The sequence below is a fragment of the Euprymna scolopes genome, chromosome 1 (assembly GCF_053919585.1).
Source record: "Euprymna scolopes isolate OS-2025 chromosome 1, ASM5391958v1, whole genome shotgun sequence".
Lineage (NCBI taxonomy): Eukaryota > Metazoa > Mollusca > Cephalopoda > Sepiida > Sepiolidae > Euprymna > Euprymna scolopes.
Window position 1 is genome coordinate 6,177,018 of NC_136482.1, and position 24,284 is coordinate 6,201,301.

The 24,284-nt window shown below is 32.2% G+C and overlaps 1 protein-coding gene across 1 annotated transcript in view; it reads left to right on the plus strand.

The window, feature by feature from the left end:
• Positions 1-24,284, plus strand: part of LOC145270082 (orphan steroid hormone receptor 2-like) — a 428,823-nt gene that overhangs the window by 997 nt on the left and 403,542 nt on the right. The gene's annotated exons all lie outside the window — the stretch shown is intronic.

Sequence of the window (24,284 nt, forward strand, 5' to 3'; positions counted from 1 at the left end):
CTTATACTCTAATAGCTCCTTCCCTAGGACTGCTAGACTTTGGAATTCCTTTTCTGTTTCTTGTTTCCCTGACTATATTACCATGCCGAAGTTTAAATGTAAAATGTGAACAGACATCTCACTCATTTCTTACATAATCTTCTGTAAAAATTGTCAATATGGCAATATACCTTCGGGTGAAAAAATAGTGAAAAAAAAAAAAGGAAAATTTGAGGAATATTTGTTAATTAAGGCCTAATATCTATGGGTGGCAGTGTCGTGCAGAGAGAAGTACACTTTTTATCGCACATGCATAGAACAGTGAATTACAGTGCATAATGGATGTCATTATATCTCAAAAACTACTTGTCTCTGCCAAAGTTAAAATAGATTGTCTTATTCAGCATAGTTTAAAGCCTATAGAAGTCGTCAGTTTAAAGGAAATAGTGTAGTTGGTGGTAAGGTAAAAAAAGTGCCTAAAAAATGTCTAAGCAGTGTGGCAAAGATGTCCTGAAAAGAGAATTAAACAAAAAACAACTCTCGTAAAAAACAAAAACAAAAAACAAAAGCCAATATATTCATAGGTAATATAATAAAAGGGGAAATTTGTACTTTAGCGGCGTAAATTATTTGACAGAGAAAGGAAGTAAAAAAAAATACTGGTGTAAATGTAGTCAAATACTGAATGAAAAGTAATCAATGCAATAACTTATCTGGGCATAATTCAGGCTTAAACTGTGAAAATGTGTTTTATATAAAAAGAAATAGATTTTATGATTTCGAAAGGGAACAATAATAATAATTTTTTTTTTTTTTTACCTAATCACCCAATCTAGACCTAGTGCCTGTCTGATGTAGGAGGCTGCTACAACTCTCTTTTATTAAGAGATTCAGCAGACGTTTATGTAAATCCTCCCTCCGTAAATCCCACAATTTATATATTTTTCTCTTTTTTCACGTTAATCTCATCGATAACAAACTGTACTTTCATGTAAGAAAAAAGTAAAATTGTAAAAAAAAAATTTCTTTTTATGATTTTTATTGTCAGGGATCAGTTTCCAATTATAATGTTCTACTGAATTGAACACATATTTTGTAACCATCACTGAAAAAAATATTGTCGCAATATTTTTTCAGTGATAGTAACAAAGTATGTGATCAATTTAGTGGATAATGTTCATCCAAATAGTGCGTAATGGCATGTGTAACTTTTAACTAAATGTTATGATTAATTTTTGTGAAGTCTGTAAAATAAATGATTGAAAAAGAGATCAGTTCATTTTAGCATTTGTCAATTTAGGACGCGGAAACCGGATATGATATAAAGAAAGCTGTGACGTTTTTTTTTTGTTTTTTTTTTGTAACAATGTGTAAATAATGGTAACCCAAATAATGTATAATGGCATGTGTAATTTTTGACTAAATATTATGGTTAATTTTTGTAAAAATCAGTTTGTCAATTAAAGAAAAATGATGATAGTAAAGTATAAATGATTTAAAAAGATCAGTTCAGTTTAGCATCGGTCAATTTAATTATTAATCCTAATAATGTGTAATGGCATGTGTAACTTGTAAGTAAATCTAAAAATCAGTCTGTAAAATTAAGGAAAAGCGACGCTAGTAAAGTATAAATAATTTAAACAATGTGTGGCAATTAAGTGGCCATATTGATTAAGACCTGCGGTGTTTATTTTTTGTATGATAGTGTAAAATCCGGAATAATAGAATTTTATGCTTGCAGCCAATGAGAATAGACGAAATTTTACTGGGGAGAAATCATTATTTTCGAATAGTGAAGTGTAATGGTAGTTGTAGTGTTTAATCCAGTTAATAAGGGTGTCAGGACAATAAAGTTATAACGGTTATATATTTATCCTTACTGGGGCAGTGGAAGGACTTTTCAGGTAGAGGGGAAAATACAAACTGTTTCATTTATAGATCATGGCAATCATGATGATGTCGCTCATAGGATTTTGTTATAACGAATAAATGTGTCTGTAATAGCGTTCAACAGTTACATAAGATGGTGGGTAAAAGTTTAGACATAAAAAATTTGTATGTGGCATCTGTTATTGCAAACCTACCGGAATTGGATCCACAGGGGAATTTCTGCAATCAAAATATTATATACAAGATGAAGTATGCCTTACACATGTTTCGTTGAATAGTGGAAGCCCACCAAACAATTCTGAGACAAAACTATATGTACACATATATAATGTTTGTAAAGCCACAGGACTGGGTGTAAAGTGTGAAAGCGATAAATGAATAATGTTATCATCTAACATGATATATCAAAAATATAAAACTAATCTTAACTTTGTGTAACAATTGCATTTTGTTTTCACATGCTTTTGCTCTTCTTCGCCATGACAATGCACCTGCTCACAATGCTTTGAGCATTGGCCAATTCATGGCCAAGAACATCACCATACTAGAACAACCTTAATTTTGTGAGTGCCCTCACTACCTCTGAAGCTGAAGGACTTGTTTTAAAAGCATTAAGAGGATTGTGATGAGAGAGTCAAGATGCATCGCAGCAACAACATAGCACACATTGTTCTAAAGGTCATAATGATTGGTTAATTAGTTTCAGAGTTTACTCCACACAAACATACAAACATATACACAGACATAACTTTATACATAGAGAAAAATGTTACGAAAATATTAGTTCTCACCTGTCTGTTTAAATGTATGTATGTATGGATGGATGTCTGCCTAAAACTTTCGACAGAGGCGACGGATTTTCACGAGATCAGTATTGTTTTGGAGCTCGACTCTTCAGACGACAAATATCGAAAAATTGGCTAAAAATATTAATTCCTTCACTCTCAACTGGGTACTTTTTCTACAAGGAGGGAGTCGCTTTTTTCGCACATATCTTTGAAAGTCATCTTCTCTTTTCGATTAACTAGCCTTAATTTAAACCTTTGCCACTTCTGGTTTGGCGATGGGTGCAACGACAAAGACGTCATGCTTTTTTTTTTCACATTCTTTTCCTCCTTCACGGTACGGTTCAAGCTTGCCTGCCTACTACCACTTCTTTGTTTTTTTTTTGGCTCAACACACCCTCCAAACACTTGGGCAATGCTGGACACCCAGACTAGTATAAAATATAAACCTCACCTGTCTGTTTAGATGTATGTATGTATGTATGTATGTATGTATGTATGTATGTTCGTATGTCTGCCTAAAACTTTCGACAGAGGCGACAGATGTTCACAAAATCGGTATCGTTTTAAAGCTGGACCCTTCGGACAACAAATATCGAAAAACTGACTAAAAACATTAATTCCTTCACCTTCGACTGGACACTTTTCTACAGGGCGGGGTCGTTTTTTCGCCAATATTTTCGAAAGTCATCCCCTCGTTTCGATTGACTAGCCTTAATTTAAACCTTCACCACTTCCGGTTTGGTGGTGGACGCACCAGCAAAGACGTCACGTTTTTTTTTCATGTTCTTTTCCTCCTTCGCGGTACAGGTTCGAGCCTGTCAGCCTACTACCTTTTTTTTTTGCTCAACACACACCTTCAAACACCTGGGCAACGCCGGGCGCCCAGGCTAGTTATTAATAAAAATCTGAATATTTATTTGGATTAGAACAAAAAAAAGACATTTAAAAATTCATAAAAGAAAAAGAACATATAAAAATTCAAAACAGAATTTTTGCTTGCTAGCAGTTGTTTGTTATTCAAAATATATTTATTCACTAAATTTACAATGATTGTTTTTTTTTCTTTGTTTGAATTGTAATAACCTAAATTGTCCAATAATTATTAGGGATTATTGTTTTCATTTTTTAATTAATTAGCTTCATACTGACAGAAATAATATATCAAAAAACTTTTATTCAGCACCTTCTGGAGTTTTTCATACGTAGAGAGAGAGAGAGAGAGAGAGAGAGAGAGAGAGAGAGAGAGAGAGAGAGAGAGAGAGAGACTACATATTAAATTACTTATTTTTGTAAAAGAAATTATTTAAATTTTAAATAAAGACATTTTATATTTTCCTAAAAATAATCATACTACAGATTTAATTACTTATTTTTGTCAGAGAAAAATAAAGACATTTTATTATATTTTAGTTACAACAATTAAACCATCTATTTATTTTTTATAAATATAAACCACATATTTATTTTTTATAAATATAAACCACCTATTTATTTTTTATAAATATAAACCACCTATTTATTTTTTATAAATATAAAACACCTATTTATTTTTTATAAATATAAACCACCTACTTATTTTTTATAAATATAAACCATTTATTTATTTTTTATAAATATAAGCCCCCTATTTATTTTTTATAAATATAAAACACCTATTTATTTTTTATAAATATAAACGACCTATTTATTTTTTATAAATATAAACCACATATTTATTTTTATAAATATGAACCACCTATTTATTTTTTATAAATATAAACCACATATTTATTTTTTATAAATATGAACCACCTATTTATTTTTTATAAATATAAACCACCTATTTATTTTTTATAAATATAAACGACCTATTTATTTTTTATAAATATAAAACACCTATTTATTTTTTATAAATATAAACCACCTACTTATTTTTTATAAATATAAACCATGTATTTATTTTTTATAAATATAAACCACCTACTTATTTTTTATAAATATAAACCATTTATTTATTTTTTATAAATATAAGCCCCCTATTTATTTTTTATAAATATAAAACACCTATTTATTTTTTATAAATATAAACCACATATTTATTTTTTATAAATATAAACCACATATTTATTTTTATAAATATGAACCACCTATTTATTTTTTATAAATATAAACCACATATTTATTTTTTATAAATATGAACCACCTATTTATTTTTTATAAATATAAACTACTTATTTATGTTTTATAAATATAAACCACCTATTTATTTTTTATGAATATAAACCCCCTATTTATTTTTTATAAATATAAAACACCTATTTATTTTTTATAAATATAAACCACCTACTTATTTATTATAAATATAAACGACCTATTTATTTTTTATAAATATAAACCACCTATTTATTTTTTATAAATATAAAACACCTATTTATTTTTTATAAATATAAACCACCTATTTATTTATTATAAATATAAACGACCTATTTATTTTTTATAAATATAAACCACATATTTATTTTTTTATAAATATGAACCACCTATTTATTTTTTATAAATATAAACCCCCTATTTATTTTTTATAAATATAAACCCCCTATTTATTTTTTATAAATATAAACTACCTATTTATTTTTTATAAATATAAACCATTTATTTATATTTTTATAAATATAAACCCCTATTTATTTTTTATAAATATAAACCACCTATTTATTTTTTATAAATATAAAACACCTATTTATTTTTTATAAATATAAACCATGTATTTATATTTTTATAAATATAAACCCCTATTTATTTTTTATAAATATAAACCACCTATTTATTTTTTATAAATATAAAACACTTATTTATTTTTATAAATATAAAACACTTATTTATTTTTTATAAATATAAACCCCCTATTTATTTTTTATAAATATAAACCCCCTATTTATTTTTTATAAATATAAACCACCTATTTATTAAATTAGTACAAAACTTTTCCTGGTTTTCTTTATTTCATTATTTCTTTACCTAAAATATGCAGATGGCTATTTCTCAGCAGTCATCACCAGGTTCTGTAAGACTTCCTGTTTTGGGTCAGTTAATTTTCTGGTTTGCTAGTGTTCAGTGTTGGTATATAAAGCATGTTGAATATTGGGGCCCGGGTGTGGACTTTCGAATATTGACCTTTGGATTTTTTTACCTTTCCTACAAGTTATTTCTGGTGACAAGATAGAAGGAAAATTTGTCCTTGGTTGCTCTGCATCTCTGGTTAATTGGTTGGAAAAAGTATCACTGTTGTGGAGTGAAGCATACAAGTCATTCCTCTCTGAGTGACCTTCGGATAATGACCTTTGGATATTTGACCTTCACTATATAACCTGGATAATGTTAAAATTTCACTTGATTTGGCTTGGTAGTTTTATGGTAAATCAATCTCGTTTTGAAAGATATATTTCTGGAAAATATTGTAAATGTTTCATTGCATACAATTTATTGAAGACAAGTTGTTAATGTACTGGTAGATGGAAGGAAGGAATAAGGGTTCATACTTTTCCAAAACAAATTAGTAGGTAATTAAAGATAATGTATTGTAATAAAACTGAAGCCCCCCCCCAAGGATTCTACTTTATTTAGGTGATTACATGTAAACAGCCCCAAAAAGATGGTGGTAAAATAAATTTTAAAAACCAAACTGTTTTAGACTTAAGAGTGAGGGATCACTTTCGCAAGAACTCATTTTTTACCAGAACAAAAAAATTTCCTTTCTTCCTTCATATGCCTAACAGCAGATGGAATTTCCATGAACAGAGTTTATTTCCAAGAGTTTCTTATCTCGAGACAGTTTCTCTACAGGCTACAACATGGTTGTCTTAAAAAAAAACAATATCAACAAATTCTTATCATAAATCGTCCTCATAAAAAATTCAATTTTGTTCATTCCATTCACTGTTTGTTTCATAATACTCTTCATCGTTCAACTGACAATTCATCCATCTTATTAACATTTATACTCAAGTGGCTTTTGGCCTTGATAAGTGGTGACATTAGATTAAAAAATAAAAAATACGAATACATTTAACTTCACATATACAGTATAATCGTGTTGACACATCAGCTCTTGAGAGTTCTTGGAAAGAAGCTAACGGAATAAAAAGCTGTATTACAATAAGGTATTGAAACAATGAATTGATGGAGACTACTAGACCAACGAGTCAAACGAACTGGTACAAAAGAAGCAGTGAATAGATCAGACAATTCTGAAGAATACATGCCATAACAGTATTTGTAAAAAGGCTAAGACTAGCAACATCACGTTTGAGATGGAAAGGTTGTAAAGAAGAAGAAAAGGTGAGATCATGTTTCTGAATTATTGAGATGAGGAATGGTTATTCGCATTATTTGGATTCTTTGATGTATCAACTCTCTTCTTGATCTACATCAATAATCTTCCAAATAACATCCTAAGGTCATTTGTATACGTTTATGCTGACGACACTACCATCTATGGCAACACATCAAAGACCATAAACGACCAAGTTCTCTCTGATTCTTTCTCCTCTGATCTTGAGCACGAGATACAATGGGGGAAGAGATGACTGGTTACTTTTAATGCAACTAAAACCAAGCTCCTATTTTTACATAATTAACGCTCTGATCCCCATCTGGCATCAATTGAAATGAATGACTCTCGTCTTGGAGAGGCTCCATGTTTTGACAAGCTTCTAGAAGTTTATAGAAAATACTAGAATTACCAATGTCACGACTGTAAGAGAAAGGCTGAAAATTATTATTATTATTATTATTATTATTATTTTTATTATTATTATTATTATTATTTTTATTATTATTATTATTATTATTATTATTATTATTATTATTATTATTATTTTTATTATTATTATTGTTGTTGTTGTTGTTGTATTTACTAAGAGTTTTCACACAGGCCTCCTTAAATATTTCTCTGTCAACAACTTGTGGCGTTCCCTGGAGTCTAAGTCACAAGTCTACCCAGATTTTCAGTACTTTTCACCGCTTTCGATAACCTTTGCAGATGAATTTGTGTTATTGCAATAGCTTTTTACCATAGATTTCTTGATAGCACTAACCATTGGCCTTCACTGGAATTTGGATGGCAATAAGCATTATTTGGATTCTTTGATGTATCTTGTTGAACTCGGGAATGGTCCAAATTTCCAAATTTGACAGAAACATTCCCGGTTTTGACAAGATACACCTGAAGAAGGTTGGAAGTTACATCGACCGAAACATTGTGAAAATGATACTCAAGATGAGAACAGTAGTCCGAAGAATCCAAATAATACGAATATGATGTCAATCAAATTACAGAATTGACTATAAATATAAATAGATAACAGATATTTTTTCTTTGTAACTAGATTATTCCTGTAATTCTGATTCATCCTGAAATTTGCTTATCCGACTGTTGCCAATCGTTGTCAAACAGCATCGCCCACAAGACGTCTACACCATATGAGAAGATTCTTTTTTACTCTTATTCTTTCCAAACAAAACATATTGCCACTTGGATGTAAGAGGCTACCATTTGGGATCATATCTGCAGGGACTATGTAAGGAATCTGTCTGTTCACATTACATTTAAATTTCTGCATGTCAGTACAGTCAGAGAAGCAGGAGACCGAGGGTGTGTTTATATAAGGAATTCACCACTTTTCAAGGCCTGAAGGTTAATGAGTGTACAGAGGTCACCAGAACAATAGTGTAGTAAAGGTTAGTGGTGGAAATTGGTTAGAATTTTATCATTAAAGGGGACGGCTCAACAAGAACTTGTTTGCATTTGACTTTAAGATTACCATATTGTAGTCAGTTGGAAAGCAGGTCAAAGGAAAAGAGTTTCACAGGGAGGCAGTTAAAGAAAAGAAAGTTTGTTCATGGAATTTGTGTTTTGATTTTGGCACAGATAGAGAGTGGGGGAAATTGTTGTCAATGGTTGTAGCTAGACGAGTGTTTCTTGTGAAGGTTTAACAGGATGGCCCATAGATTCAAACAGATCTTTTATGTTAAAAATAGTAATTGGAAATCAGGCTTGCAGGCCAGTCAAAACGCCTTTGTGGTCCAGATCTAGCCTGCAGGCTGTAGGTTGCCAACCCTCGGCTTAAGGAGTCTTAAGAAGGAATAGAAATTGTTGTCTAATACCTATTGTTAAAATTTTATAAAATCGAATTTTTATAAAGAGATATTTTTTTTTTTTAATTTTTAATTACATTTTCACCCCAAACAAGGCAAATTGCCACTTTGGTGTAGGGGGCTACTATCAGGGGCACTATGTAGGGATTTGGGCAGCAAGATGTTGGTTCACGTTACACTTGAATTTCTGCACGTCAGTACTGTTGGGGAAGCAGGGACTTGGAATGGAATTCCAAAGTCTAGCGGTTCTGGAGGAAGAAACTATTGGAGTAGAAAAATCTTTGACATCTAGGGATCTCTACAGTGTGGGGGTGGGATTTAGCAGCCTGTCGGGTTTGTCGAGGGTGCTCATGTCGTGGGGGCACAAGTGATTGCAGTTCGTCAGAGCATTCACCACTAAAATACTTGTAGAACAGGCAGAGGGATGCAACATTTCGTTGATGGGACAGGGGCTGAAGCTTAGATGCCACCATTTTTTATCGCTTTTACATAAAACTAAATTAAACTAAATGTAGCTCACATTTCCAAACTCATAATGAGTGAATCCTACCCATAAAAATATCGAATCATCTAAACATGCCTTCGTTAAAATGTTAATTATATGTGGGCATTAGCAGAACCATTTCAATAGTAATGTTTTATATAGACGGAGAATAATTTTCATATTATTTGCATTCTTGAGATTATTGTCCTCATCTTGAATATTATGTTCACAACGTTTCGACCGATATAGCCTCCAATCTTCATTTGTTGAACTCAGGAATTTTTCTGTCAAACTTGAGAATCTGCACGGAATTTCAAATTTCGTGCGGATTCATTTAATCCACAGCGTTAGCAAGGATCCATGGCGTGGTGGATAAAATGTTTGGTAAAATTCAGTTGTAAGTTACACTTTCTTGGAGGTTGAAGGTTCAATTCTCAGTGCAGGTGATACTGAAAATATGACTGCAGATTACTTAGAACTTCTACCCAGTCATGGCTGATGGAACGAGAGCATACTACCTCCATGGATTTAAAAAAAAATTTTTTTATTCAACCTTCACCCCAAACAAGGCAAGTGCCACTTTGAAGTAGGGGGTTACTATCAGGGATATAATTTGTGGGGGCATTATGAAGAGAGATGAGTAGAAAGATGTTTGTTCACATTACACTTGAACTTCTGCATATCAGTACAGTTGGGAAAGCAGTATCCCGGAAGGGAGTTTCAAAGACTTAATAAAGGATTCTACTTGAAATTCCATGGAGATTCTAGAGTGCAGCAGTTCAACAAGATAGCCCTGAAGAAGGTTGGTGGTTACATCAACTGAAACATTGTGAAAATGACATTTGAGATGTAACCTCCAACCTTCTTCATGGGTTTCTTGTTTGATGGCAAACTTCTCATTCTACAAGTTTACCATCCAATCTTATGCAAAATATTATTATTGCTTATGATCGGAGGATGTGCGACAACCTTGTCCAATCGTTAAATATACTTAAATATATTTTAATTCATGCAGATTTCGTATTTATTATTACAGAGCCAATTCTCGATTGAATATTATATTGTAAGTAATATATAGTAATGATTTCAAAAGATTTTTTTAAAAATGACTTGGGTACCATCAGCTGAAATTGAAACCAAAGCATTTAGCATTCCAGTTACGTCCTCTACCATTTGAGCTATCGACAACTATGAATGAATTTGTGCATACGCAAAAGTAATAGAAATATGTCGGCAAGTTGAAATGAACATTTTGCATTTCAACTTGCTGACATATTATTGTACGCGTTATTCATTTATTGAAACAAAGATTTTACGCATCATAAACCATCGTTGGTGTATGGTTTCCTGTTAATTTCAGTTGTATGTAAGCAGTAGTTTACAAGTTTATCGATTACATATTTTCACACGCACACACATATATACATCTACTGTTTTATTTATGGACCTACACACCGATGGAAATGATTGCGTGAGTACATACCTGCATGTTCACATAAGTACTAAATTTGAAGAAAGCAATTAAAGGTAAAATGTTGTTTTCTAACACCATAGACTAATATGTGGAATAACAGATTTATGTCTTTTTGTCATTTTTTAGGGTTTTTGTTTTTATTTTTTTCACCCCAAACAAGGTGTATTACCACTTGGTTGTAAAGGATTACTATTTGGGATCATGTCTTACAGGGGTTGGGGGGAGTTGGGAAGCTGGTTAACTGTTTACATTACATTTAAACTTCTGCATATCAGTACAGTCAGAGAAGCAGGAAACAGGAAGGGAATTCCAAAGTTTAGCAGTCCGAAGGAAGACACTATTAGACTTTCCGGCATCTAGTGACCTCAATAGTGAAGGTGTGGGATTTTGTTTCAGCTCTTTGTGACTTACACATTATTTTTTATTACAATTTTTAAACTAAAATAACATTAATAACTCTTGGACTACATGGGATAATGTAATATTATTAGACATTTGAATCCTAGGAGTGATCAGATCAGTTCAGAGTCATATTTGGAAAATAGTAATGATACAAGGTAATAAAAAGACAAGATAAGAAAAAACGATCTAGGAGAGGAATGGCAAAGCAGAAACGTTCCTTTGACCATGATGCAATAGTTAAAAAACAATCAACAATAGAATGGTATTGTCTAGAAAGCTATGGCTGGAAATTGGGCCTGTGACGAGAGAAGAAATCTGACAGACAAGCAAACCAATTGAGAGAAGAGAGTCCGGCAAATATACACACTGGTTAAGAGATTAAAAAATCACATATTTACAGAGATAAAATCAGACTAAAAGTGCTTAAGCCCTGAGTAAAGTTTGAACTCACAACTTCTGTCTGTAAATATGCCTTGCTAACCGATTGAGTCGCATTAGCAATTAGGAAAAGGCAACGCTATTAATTACATAAATCAAGAACAAACGTTTTTTGCTGGGGTATGAGTTATGTCTCTTCACAGAAACAACAAGATAAACTGTTTTTTTTGGGGGGGGATATTAAATTTTCGAGTTTAGGTGTTGTTAATGTATTTCGAAAAAATACTTTTTGTAGCAAGGAAGATGCGCTACTTCACCACAACCCCCGATATTATTCTCCCCTTGCTCTGTTTCTTTCATGCGTTCTGCAGTCTCCCTTTCTACGTCATAGAAGCATTCGCACTCAGTAATATCAAGACATCCCCCTTCCCTTGCCCTACTTCTTTTGCACTGTCTGCAGTCTGCCCTCCTGCTTCAAGGATTTTCTTGTTTTTTTTTTAATGATTTTATTTGACTTTTTATAATAGATTATCTAATCTTTTCACTGTGTTCATTCTGAGATCTATACAACCGTCTTTTCTTGATACTACAATTTAATATATCGATATATTGTATTCACCCTAATAAAAACGTGACCTTCCCGCCTTTTAAAACTGCTCTGTTGATCTTCCTATTTGGGAACTGCCATGAGATATATAACGCCATCGATCTTGTACTCCAATCTTTTGTCTCAATGTATGAGTGTCCACCTATAAGGGAGAGAAACCTACAACTTCTTGAATTGTTCTGGTGATCTTCTTATTTGAGAACTTTTTACTTGGTTCGGGCTCAAATCTCGGATTAAGTTTACCAGGATTTACAGGGATTTTACCAAGACTTGATTGTCCCCATATCCTTACTCTTTTATATTTTTGGACAGTTTCCATCTCCTTTGCTCTCTGGAACTCCATTCTGAGGATTTCACTTGAATTTGTATGAAAAATTTTTTTAACATCTTTTTAAATGGTTTTTAATGTGGATTACTTAAAATTTGGACTTTACTTTCGGATTTTTTCAACCTTTTCTTTTTTATACATATTTCTGTATTCCTTGTTTGCTTTTTTTGTCTCGATTTTTTCATTTTTCTCTCTTTCTCCCCTATCCTTTCCTGTTTTCTTTTTTCTTTTATTGTCTGTTTTTCTTTAATGATCTCCGTTATTCCTTAGTGATCTTTTTACTATTATTCTTCCGATTTTTGTTCTATTCTTTCCTTCCTATTCACGTATGCCTAACTATTTCCTCGTAATTATATTTTAATATTTTTATATTTTACAAAAATTTTCATTCTTGTACTTTATATTTAGTTTAATATTCTTAATTTATACTTCTTTCATTTCCAATCTAAATGTTATTAAATCAGTTCTTTATTTATATTTTTTCTTTTGTATAATTCTACCCTTCTCCTCTTCTGATGAGAACCATTTAGCTTCGAAATGCCATGGCCTAAAGAGGTTTTTCTTTCTTACTTTTCCTTATTGATCTGATGATATAAGAAAAGTTGCGTATATGTAACTTTTATTCCTCATCTTTTAATAATGTGTGTGTGTGTGTGTGTGTGCGTGTGTGTGTGTGTGTGTGTGTGTGTGTGAATTCAACTGTTACTTTCTTATTAACCTTCGTTTTATCTTTCTTTTGACTGGCATGTGCTATCTATGAAACACGGCATACAAAATGGTGATTGTCAGTTTGAAATAAAAACCAAACACATGGTCACTATGAACATGCAGAAATAAAACCTAAAATATTCTCATATAGAATAAGATATATATATATATATATATATATATATATATATATATATATATATATATATATATATATAGAGAGAGAGAGAGAGAGAGAGAGAGAGAGAGACAGACAGACAGACAGACAGACAGACAGACAGAGACAGAGACAGCCAGAGGGAAGAGAAAGTGATAAAATATAGCACTTGTGTTATTCTATATAAACTTCTGTTTAAAATTTTTTTCCATTTTTTCTTTTCATTTTTTTTTAAAGTCTGTGTTTTTATAACTTCTTTCCTCATCTGAATCCTGTCTGCTATCAGCCATCTTTAAGTATCAACATGTATTGCTTTATCACTCAACAAAGTGTCAGAATTCTTCTTCTTCTTCTTCTTTTTCTTCTTCCATTAACCTACAAATCTACAAAACGTTGGGACATATTTTCTTTCCATTTCCTTTATTTTATTAATATATACAATATGCTGGCACATAGGAAAATCCAGTTAAAAACTGAGGATGCACCCACTTCGACTGATGAAGGCATCCTTGATGAGAAGAAGAACGAGGATAAAATTTAAAGAACTGAATAGATTGTTAGTTGAATGATAAAGAATATTATGAGAAGATTGAAATTGATGAATGGAATGAACAAAATTTGATTACATATGAGTGCAGTTTATGACAATATTTGTTGATATTGGACTTGAAGGTCACCATGTTGTAGCCTGTTAAGAAATAGTTTAGTCGTAATGCATCCCATAGATGGGAAGTTCTTGGAAAGAAACCTTGTTTATGGAAATTCTGTTTGATATTAGGAATACGGGAGAAAGAAGAGTTCTTAGAAATGGTGGTAATAAGAAGAGTCATTGCACTGAATGTCTTGCAAAACACCTCGCCAGATCAATAGACATTGTTAACATTGCTGGTGCTTTACTAATTAGGTATAGTAAATTATGGCACGGCAAATTAGGGCGTGACAAATAAAGGCACAACAAATTATGGCACAACAAAGTAAGGCACGACAAATTAAAGCACAATATATTAAGGCACAACAAATTAAGGCACAACAAATAGAGGAACGACAAATTAAGGTATAATAAATTAAGGCACAACAAATTAAGGCACAACAAATAGAGGAACGACAAATTAAGGTATAACAAATTAAGGCACAACAAATAGAGGAACGACAAATTAAGGTATAACAAATTAAGGCACAACAAATTAAGGCACGACAAATTAAGGCACAGCAAATTAAGGCACAACAAATTGAGACATAACAAATTAAGGCACGACATATTAAGGCACGACAAATTAAGACACAACAAATAAAGGAACAACAAATTAAGGCATGTCAAATTAAAGCATGACAAATTAAGGCACAACAAATTAAGGCACAACCAAATAAGGCACAATAAAGGACAACAAATTGAGGCACGACAAATTAAGGCACGACATATTAAGACACAACAAATTAAGGCACAACAAATTAAGGCACAACAAATTAAGGCAAAATAAGGGACAACAAATTGAGGCACGACAAATTAAGGTATGACATATTAAGGCATAACAAATTAAGAGATGGCCTAATTGAGGCATCGTTTACTTTTTTAAGGGGCGAATTATGGATGAAAGAACCTACAAACATATATCAGGCTTACCCATAGGATCCAGCCTCTCGGGGGCTACTTGTCATTACATATATGAACAGTCTAGAGCAGTATGCATTACAAAACTGACACTCAAGTATCTTCTTCACAAGATATGTGAACGATATTCTCATCCTTACATCATCTCACAAAGAAGATAATAAAATCCTCATCCCCTTCAAAAACGTTGATTTGAGCATACATATAAGTGCATCTCTAGCAAATGCTTTAGCAAAATAAATAAGATGACTTCCATTAGACATTTCAGCAAATATTTAATCAGAATGGATACACTGCAAATGCCAAACATCACCCTAGGACATCAAGAAAACAATCACAGAATACACTCTCTAACACCTGACTCCTAAAACTACCAAACTTTAACAATAGGATAACATCAGCCATCCACAGAGAAAAATTAGATATCAAACACACTAAAAGGCTAAAGTGCTCTTTCTTTTTAGTCGCTGGCCCATTTTCCCACCTTCTGATCTTATATCACATCCCTTCATCATGGGAGAGAGATTAATGGCAGAAATTATCAAGACCTAATTTGAGATGCAAGACTGTCTAATTCAACATCAAGAAAGATAGTGTTCAAAAACTAATGTATCATTCAGGAACCCAGATATTAAACGTTTTAAGGACCAGGAACTCTCAATTTGTCACACAAACTCTGAAAGCTGCACCAACTCTCAATTAGCCGATTAACCGTACCAACCAAAAGAAAAAAAAAAAAAGAAAAAGATAATAAGATTGTTCAACGGAAAAAAGTTATAAATGAAAAATTTGTAAGTTGATTATTTTTTATATATTCTATAGACTTCTCGATTTTTCATTTTATTTCCTTTGGCTTTCTCTCGAAAAGAAAATTAAATATCGTGAGAAAAATAACTTGCTTTTAACTTTTTTTCCTCATTCAACCTACATTGTATTGATCGTTAAGTAAAAAAAGGTTATGTGGAAAATCATAAATTATTTTTTACACATTCTTAAAAGAGAAAAATAAGAAACAATGGAAAACTTATTCTGTACTCTGTCAAGGCAGGATAGGCTGTTTTTAGCAGCTCCTGCCCAGATATGGCAGCAGTATTCCATCCTTGGACGTACTTGCCTTTTATATAGATAGAGAATTGCATCAGTAATGAGATATCTTCTGGAGCGGTAGAAGGATCCCACCATCTTTCTAGCGACCTTGGCAACAGACTTGATGCATGTGTTCCATTTCAGATCAGGAGTGAAGGTCAAGCCCAGAAGCTTGTCAAAGGTTTCTCCTAGACGAGAGCCATCCATTTCAATTGATGCCAGATGGGGATCAGAGCGTTGATGATGTAAAGATAGGAGCTTGGTTTTAGATGCATTAAAGGTAACCAGCCATGTCTTCCCCCACTGTACCACGCACTCGAGATCAGAGGAGAGAGAATCAGAGAGAACTTTGTCATTTACAGCCTTTGATGTGTTGCCATCAGCATGGATGTCAATGAATGATTTAAGTATGTGTTTTGGGAGATCAGGAAAAGAGTTGGGCCCAGGATGGACCCCTGAGGGACTCCAGCATTAATACTGCAGGCCTTTGATTTTTGTCCATCGACCATTACTCTTATGAGCCTATCAGAGAGAAATGATTTAATGATTGAGAAAACATTTCCAGTTATACCGTAGCTGGAAATCTTGTGAAGTAGGCCTTTATGCCATACCTTATCGAAGCCCTTTGATATGTCAAGAGCAATTGCCCTAGAAAGGAAGCCTTTGTCAAGAAATTTGCTAATCCTAAGAGATATAACCGTTAGCACATCAGCTGTAGATCTTGCAGAACGGAAACCATATTGCGTGTCACTAAGAAGGTTATTTCTGCTGAGGTGGTTGACTACTTCTCTATTTAATATAGATTCCAGCAACTTACTCATGACACACAAGAGACTTGGTCTGTACTGAGAGGGGGATGACTTATCACCTGAATTCTTAAATACAGGGCATACTGATGAGGTTTTCCAGGATGTTGGAAAGCACTTCGCCTGAAGGCAACGCTTAAACAGTTTCGTAAGTATGGGAACAAGTTCTGGTTGAAGCTTTTTTAACACTATAATTGGGATGCCATCAGGGCCAGTTGCTTTACTGGAATCTAGGTTTTTTATTAGCTTGGCGACCTCACACACAGATATTTGTATGTTACCTAGCATGTTGTGTGTTATAGGAGGAAATATGGAGAGTTGATGGCCTTCGTCACATAGGGTAGAATTAGCTACAAAGTTCTTTGCAAATAGTTTGGCCTAGTCTGATGCTGACAAGATGACTTCTGGTCCATTGATAATGGTTGGGATAGAACGCACACTTCTGTTCAGGATCCTATTTGTTATATGCCAAAACTGGTGGGAACCAAGCCGCTGATCAGCTACTTTGGATTTAACGGACTGGGCATATAGCTCTCTTGCATTTTTGGAATTTTTTAGATTGTATGAATCGGTCTATGCCTACAATTAACCATTCGGTTAGGTCTGATACTATAGAGGACACATCCTTTTTAAACATGGAATGCAGAGGTAGATCAGATATGAATGTATGAAAGCTATCCCAGTCAGCCATAGAGTATTGGTATACAGTACGGTGGAGGGGTACGTCTGGGGACTTATTACATTTCATTTTTATCTTAACTGATACAATGGAGTGGTCGGAGGATCCTAGAGGAGAAAGAAGGGAACATGAACATAGCTCAAGGGAAGTTGAGAGAAAAAGGTCTAGAAGGCTTGCATACTGACCGGTAGTATCAGGCACACAGGTGGGCTCACAAACAATCTGAGTGAGGTCATAGGCAATGTTAAAATCATGACAGAACCTCCCCTCATCGTCTGTCTTATTTGAGTGGGTCAGCCATTCCACATTATGGACGTTCAAGTCACCGCAGATGTGAATGTTAGCCGAGGGATGTGCAGACAGGATGTGGTCTATTTTTTCAGATATACTCTTAAAGATAGTAACTCCGCTGTTATGGGGCCGATAGAGGGCAAATATAAATGCAGTGGTGTAAGCAAGTGCAACCCGGAAGCACATATAAGGTAAATTAGGGTCTTCTCTGGAGATATCCCTGCCACATGGGAAGTCATCTTTAATGTAGGCACATATTCCATGCCCATGGCGATCTTGGGGGTCAGATTTAGATGTTAAGTTAGAGTATCCGTTAATTATGAACTTATCTAGGGAAGTGGTCAGCCCTATTCCAGTTTCGCTTAGAAAGAATATGCCCGGTTTTATCTCCTGTAATTCGGTTTGCTGAATCCAAAGTAAAGTTGCAGGCAAACCGATGGGCAGATTAGCTTTCTTGGTTGCTATACAAACAACTTCAAGATTGTTGGATAGTGGCTTTGGCTATTTCTTTCTTACAATTACTTCTAGCTTCTATAAAGTTTTGTCTATTTATGTGATATTTATGTCAAATAAATCTGTGGCATGCATGCTTCTTTGTACAATGGTAGTTGTGCAAGTAGAAGTAAACCATTGGGGAGAGTGGGGTTTGCTTTAGAACTTCCGTGTGGGAACATGTGCTTTAATTGCTGCTTCGAACCATTCAGTAGTCTCATTTGTGCACTGTTCACCAGAAAGAGAAAAGATATTTCCCCATGGAATGTGACCCCTAATGGCATCCCAGTCAGCCTTATTATAGAATCTTGTTTTGAGTAGTGGTTCTTCACCTTCGGGTTGAGAGTTGAGGGTGATATCTATTATTATCACAACATGATCAGTATTCCCGAGAAGGCAATGAGCATTTGTTACACAATCATCAGGAACTGTTGTCAGAAATAGATCCAAAAGTGAGACTTGCTGGTGTTGACGATCTGGGAGACGGATCAGGAATGTTACTGCCTGTGTCAAGGAATGGGATATAGAAAATTTATGTGTGATGCTACCAGCTGTGTCAGTGTAGTTAGAAAAGCTAAGCCAACTACTGTGGTTGACATTAAAGTCACCAAATATGTGTATTTGGGCGTTAGTGTCGAGGGAGAGTGTTACATCTATACTGTCAGAGACGTGATTGATGAGAGTACAGTGTTGGATCAAGTAGCTAATGCTGTGTTGTAAAAAAGAATATAAGTAGCTAACGCTGTGTTGTAAAAAAGAATATAAGTAGCTAACGCTGTGTTGTAAAAAAGAATGAACCGCCCCCTTAAGTAAACACTTCATCAAATCTCCCCACTAACGTAATGTACTTGCAATAACCCTTATCCCTGAGTGGCTTCCAGGCCTTGATAAGTGGTGATAACTGTGTAAAAAAAAAAAAAGAATATAAGTAGCTAACGCTGTGTTGTAAAAACACGAAGGCCTGGTCATCTGATTGAGTTTAGATTCACTAGTCATGGGGAGGGTGTTACAAATATAGACTCCAAGTCCGTGCATGTGCTTGTCAGAGTTCTTACGACAAAGTTAAAGATAACTAGACATGTTAAAGTGGTTAGAAGGAATTAAGGAGTGCAAGTTAGTTTTACTTAGTGCTAAGATATCAGGAGAGGTTGAGACGAGAAATGGTTCTACCTTGAAAAGAAAGTTTTCCCTGAAGTTTTCTCAGGCGATCTGGGAAAATGTACAAAAATGTCAGCCAGATTCGAACTCAAAAAGGATATGCAAGCAGTATTCAAGAAAAAAAGAAATGTGCCGTTTTTCTCATTGGAGAAAATAAAAAATGAGACGCTTGAAAGATTTATAAAAATCAGCATTCTATCAAAAGTTAAATTCAGTCAATGGGCAGCCTCCATTTTGTCAAAAAGAAATCAAAAGAAACCCGATGGTGTTAGGGTTAGCACATGTGGAAAACCAAGAGGACCTACACAACAGCAGAAATAAACAGCCTTACTCCCAAAGAATTCTATGAAAACCTGTTGGAGCAATCGCAGTCGAATGCGTAGGAATATATATGCAGGGAAAAGATACATATAAATTTAATCATTATGTAATAATCCCAATTTTCGCTTATAGCACTTTAATCACTTCAATCACTTTAACTTTCCAACGTTTTCCCATCTATGCATTTTACTCTCTACCTTGGATTTACCGCTAGACATCACATTCCTAATATGTTACCTAGCACCTTCTACCCTCTTCCCTTTATGTAATGAATGATTAAATTTATATGCATTAATATATATCTTTATATTGTCGTTTTTCCCCGTTTCCTTCTGTATATAATCTCCATCTCAATTGTTGAGCTTTTATTATCCTTATGTCTCCATTTAAAGAATTCTTCTAATTTTTCTTTCCCACCCCCATGTGTGTGTATATATATATATATATATATATATATATATATAGCGGCACCAAAAAGAAAGTTTGCACTTGTCATTTTTTTAAAAAAACTGCAAATTTAAGCTAAATTGAATGTAACTGTTTAAACTACCTATACTTCATTTGATTTGCCTTTTTTCCTCTATAATTTTACCTGTCCATATAATTTTACCTGTCCATATAATTTTACCTGTCCATATAATTTTATCTGTTCATATAATTTTACCTGTCCATATAATTTTACCTGTCCATATAATTTTACCTGTCCATATAATTTTACCTGTTCATATAATTTTATCTGTTCATATAATTTTACCTGTTCATATGATTTTACCTGTTCATATGATTTTACCTGTTCATATAATTTTATCTGTCCATATAATTTTACCTGTCCATATAATTTTACCTGTCCATATAATTTTATCTGTCCATATAATTTTACCTGTCCATATAATTTTACCTGTCCATATAATTTTACCTGTCCATATAATTTTACCTGTCCATATAATTTTACCTGTTCATATAATTTTACCTGTCCATATAATTTTATCTGTCCATATAATTTTATCTGTCCATATAATTTTACCTGTTCATATAATTTTACCTGTCCATATAATTTTACCTGTTCATATAATTTTACCTGTTCATATAATTTTACCTGTCCATATAATTTTATCTGTCCATATACTTTTATCTGTCCATATAATTTTACCTGTTCATATAATTTTATCTGTCCATATAATTTTACCTGTCCATATAATTTTACCTGTCGATATAATTTTACCTGTTCATATGATTTTACCTGTCCATATAATTTTACCTGTCCATATAATTTTACCTGTCCATATAATTTTACCTGTCCATATAATTTTACCTGTCCATATAATTTTACCTGTTCATATAATTTTACCTGTCCATATAATTTTACCTGTTCATATAATTTTACCTGTTCATATAATTTTACCTGTCCATATAATTTTACCTGTCCATATAATTTTATCTGTCCATATAATTTTATCTGTCCATATAATTTTACCTGTCCATATAATTTTATCTGTCCATATAATTTTATCTGTCCATATAATTTTACCTGTCCATATAATTTTACCTGTCCATATAATTTTACCTGTCCATATAATTTTACCTGTCCATATAATTTTATCTGTCCATATAATTTTATCTGTCCATATAATTTTACCTGTCCATATAATTTTACCTGTCCATATAATTTTACCTGTTCATATAATTTTACCTGTTCATATAATTTTACCTGTCCATATAATTTTACCTGTCCATATAATTTTACCTGTCCATATAATTTTACCTGTCCATATAATTTTACCTGTCCATATAATTTTACCTGTTCATATGATTTTACCTGTTCATATAATTTTACCTGTCCATATAATTTTACCTGTCCATATAATTTTATCTGTTCATATAATTTTACCTGTTCATATGATTTTACCTGTTCATATGATTTTTACCTGTTCATATAATTTTATCTGTCCATATAATTTTACCTGTCCATATAATTTTACCTGTCCATATAATTTTACCTGTCCATATTATATGGACAGGTAAAATTATATGGACAGATAAAATTTATCTGTCCATATAATTTTACCTGTCCATATAATTTTACCTGTCCATATAATTTTACCTGTCCATATAATTTTACCTGTTCATATAATTTTACCTGTCCATATAATTTTACCTGTTCATATAATTTTACCTGTCCATATAATTTGATCTGTCCATATAATTTTATCTGTCCATATAATTTTACCTGTTCATATAATTTTACCTGTCCATATAATTTTACCTGTTCATATAATTTTACCTGTTCATATAATTTTACCTGTCCATATAATTTTATCTGTCCATATACTTTTATCTGTCCATATAATTTTACCTGTTCATATAATTTTATCTGTCCATATAATTTTACCTGTCCATATAATTTTACCTGTCGATATAATTTTACCTGTTCATATGATTTTACCTGTCCATATAATTTTATCTGTCCATATAATTTTACCTGTCCATATAATTTTACCTGTCCATATAATTTTATCTGTCCATATAATTTTACCTGTTCATATAATTTTACCTGTCCATATAATTTTACCTGTTCATATAATTTTACCTGTCCATATAATTTTACCTGTCCATATAATTTTATCTGTTCATATAATTTTACCTGTCCATATAATTTTATCTGTCCATATAATTTTACCTGTCCATATAATTTTACCTGTCCATATAATTTTACCTGTCCATATAATTTTATCTGTCCATATAATTTTATCTGTCCATATAATTTTACCTGTCCATATAATTTTACCTGTCCATATAATTTTACCTGTCCATATAATTTTACCTGTCCATATAATTTTATCTGTCCATATAATTTTATCTGTCCATATAATTTTACCTGTCCATATAATTTTACCTGTCCATATAATTTTACCTGTTCATATAATTTTACCTGTTCATATAATTTTACCTGTCCATATAATTTTATCTGTCCATATAATTTTACCTGTCCATATAATTTTACCTGTCCATATAATTTTACCTGTCCATATAATTTTATCTGTCCATATAATTTTATCTATCCATATAATTTTACCTGTCCATATAATTTTACCTGTCCATATAATTTTACCTGTCCATATAATTTTATCTGTCCATATAATTTTATCTGTCCATATAATTTTACCTGTCCATATAATTTTACCTGTCCATATAATTTTACCTGTCCATATAATTTTACCTGTCCATATAATTTTATCTGTCCATATAATTTTACCTGTCCATATAATTTTATCTGTCCATATAATTTTACCTGTTCATATAATTTTACCTGTCCATATAATTTTATCTGTCCATATAATTTTACCTGTCCATATAATTTTACCTGTCCATATAATTTTACCTGTCCATATAATTTTACCTGTTCATATAATTTTACCTGTTCATATAATTTTACCTGTCCATATAATTTTATCTGTCCATATAATTTTACCTGTCCATATAATTTTACCTGTCCATATAATTTTACCTGTCCATATAATTTTACCTGTCCATATAATTTTACCTGTCCATATACTTTTACCTGTTCATATAATTTTACCTGTCCACATAATTTTACCTGTCCATATAATTTTACCTGTCCATATAATTTTATCTGTTCATATAATTTTATCTGTTCATATAATTTTATCTGTCCATACAATTTTACCTGTTCATATAATTTTGTCTGTTAATATAATTTTACCTGTTCATATTTGACTTTTAATTGAAGTTCCTTTTATATAATAGAAATATTTCACAAGTTAGAATAATACTATTGAATTCACTATCACTTGATTTATAAATATCTGAAGCTTTACCTATAATTCCTAGCAATAATAAGTGTTGTATATTGTATCAGATAATATATATAATAAGTGTTGTATATTGTATCAGATGAAAGCTATATTATTTGAAGCCTTACCAATAGGAACTAATACAAATTTATTTTATCTGCAGTATTTAAACATCTTGAACACTTGATATCTATTTTGACTTTTAATTGAAGTATGCTAGTGTTCACGCTAATTTAAAAAATTATAGAGAAATAAAAGACCGAATCAAATGTTTTATAGGTTGTTTAAATTAGCTAAAATTTAAAAAAAAAATGACAAGTGCAGACTTTCTTTTTGGTGGCACAGTATGTGTGTGTGTGTGTGTGTGTGTGTGTGTGTGTGTGTGTGTGTGTGTGTGTGTGTGTGTGTGTGCGTGTGTGTGTGTGTAAATTTATATGCATATATACACACACACACACACACATATATATACATATGTTTATGGGTAAATATTTTTATTCAATTAAATTTCACCTTTTATTTATACCAATCCTTTAATTAATGAAGCTCGATGTAATTACAGAGCATCTATAATATAAATCTCACCTGTCTGTTTAAATGTATGCATGTATGTTTGTATGTCTGCCTAAAACTTTTGACAAAGGCGATGCATTTTCACGAGATCGATATCATTTTGAAGTCCGACCCTTTGGACGACAAA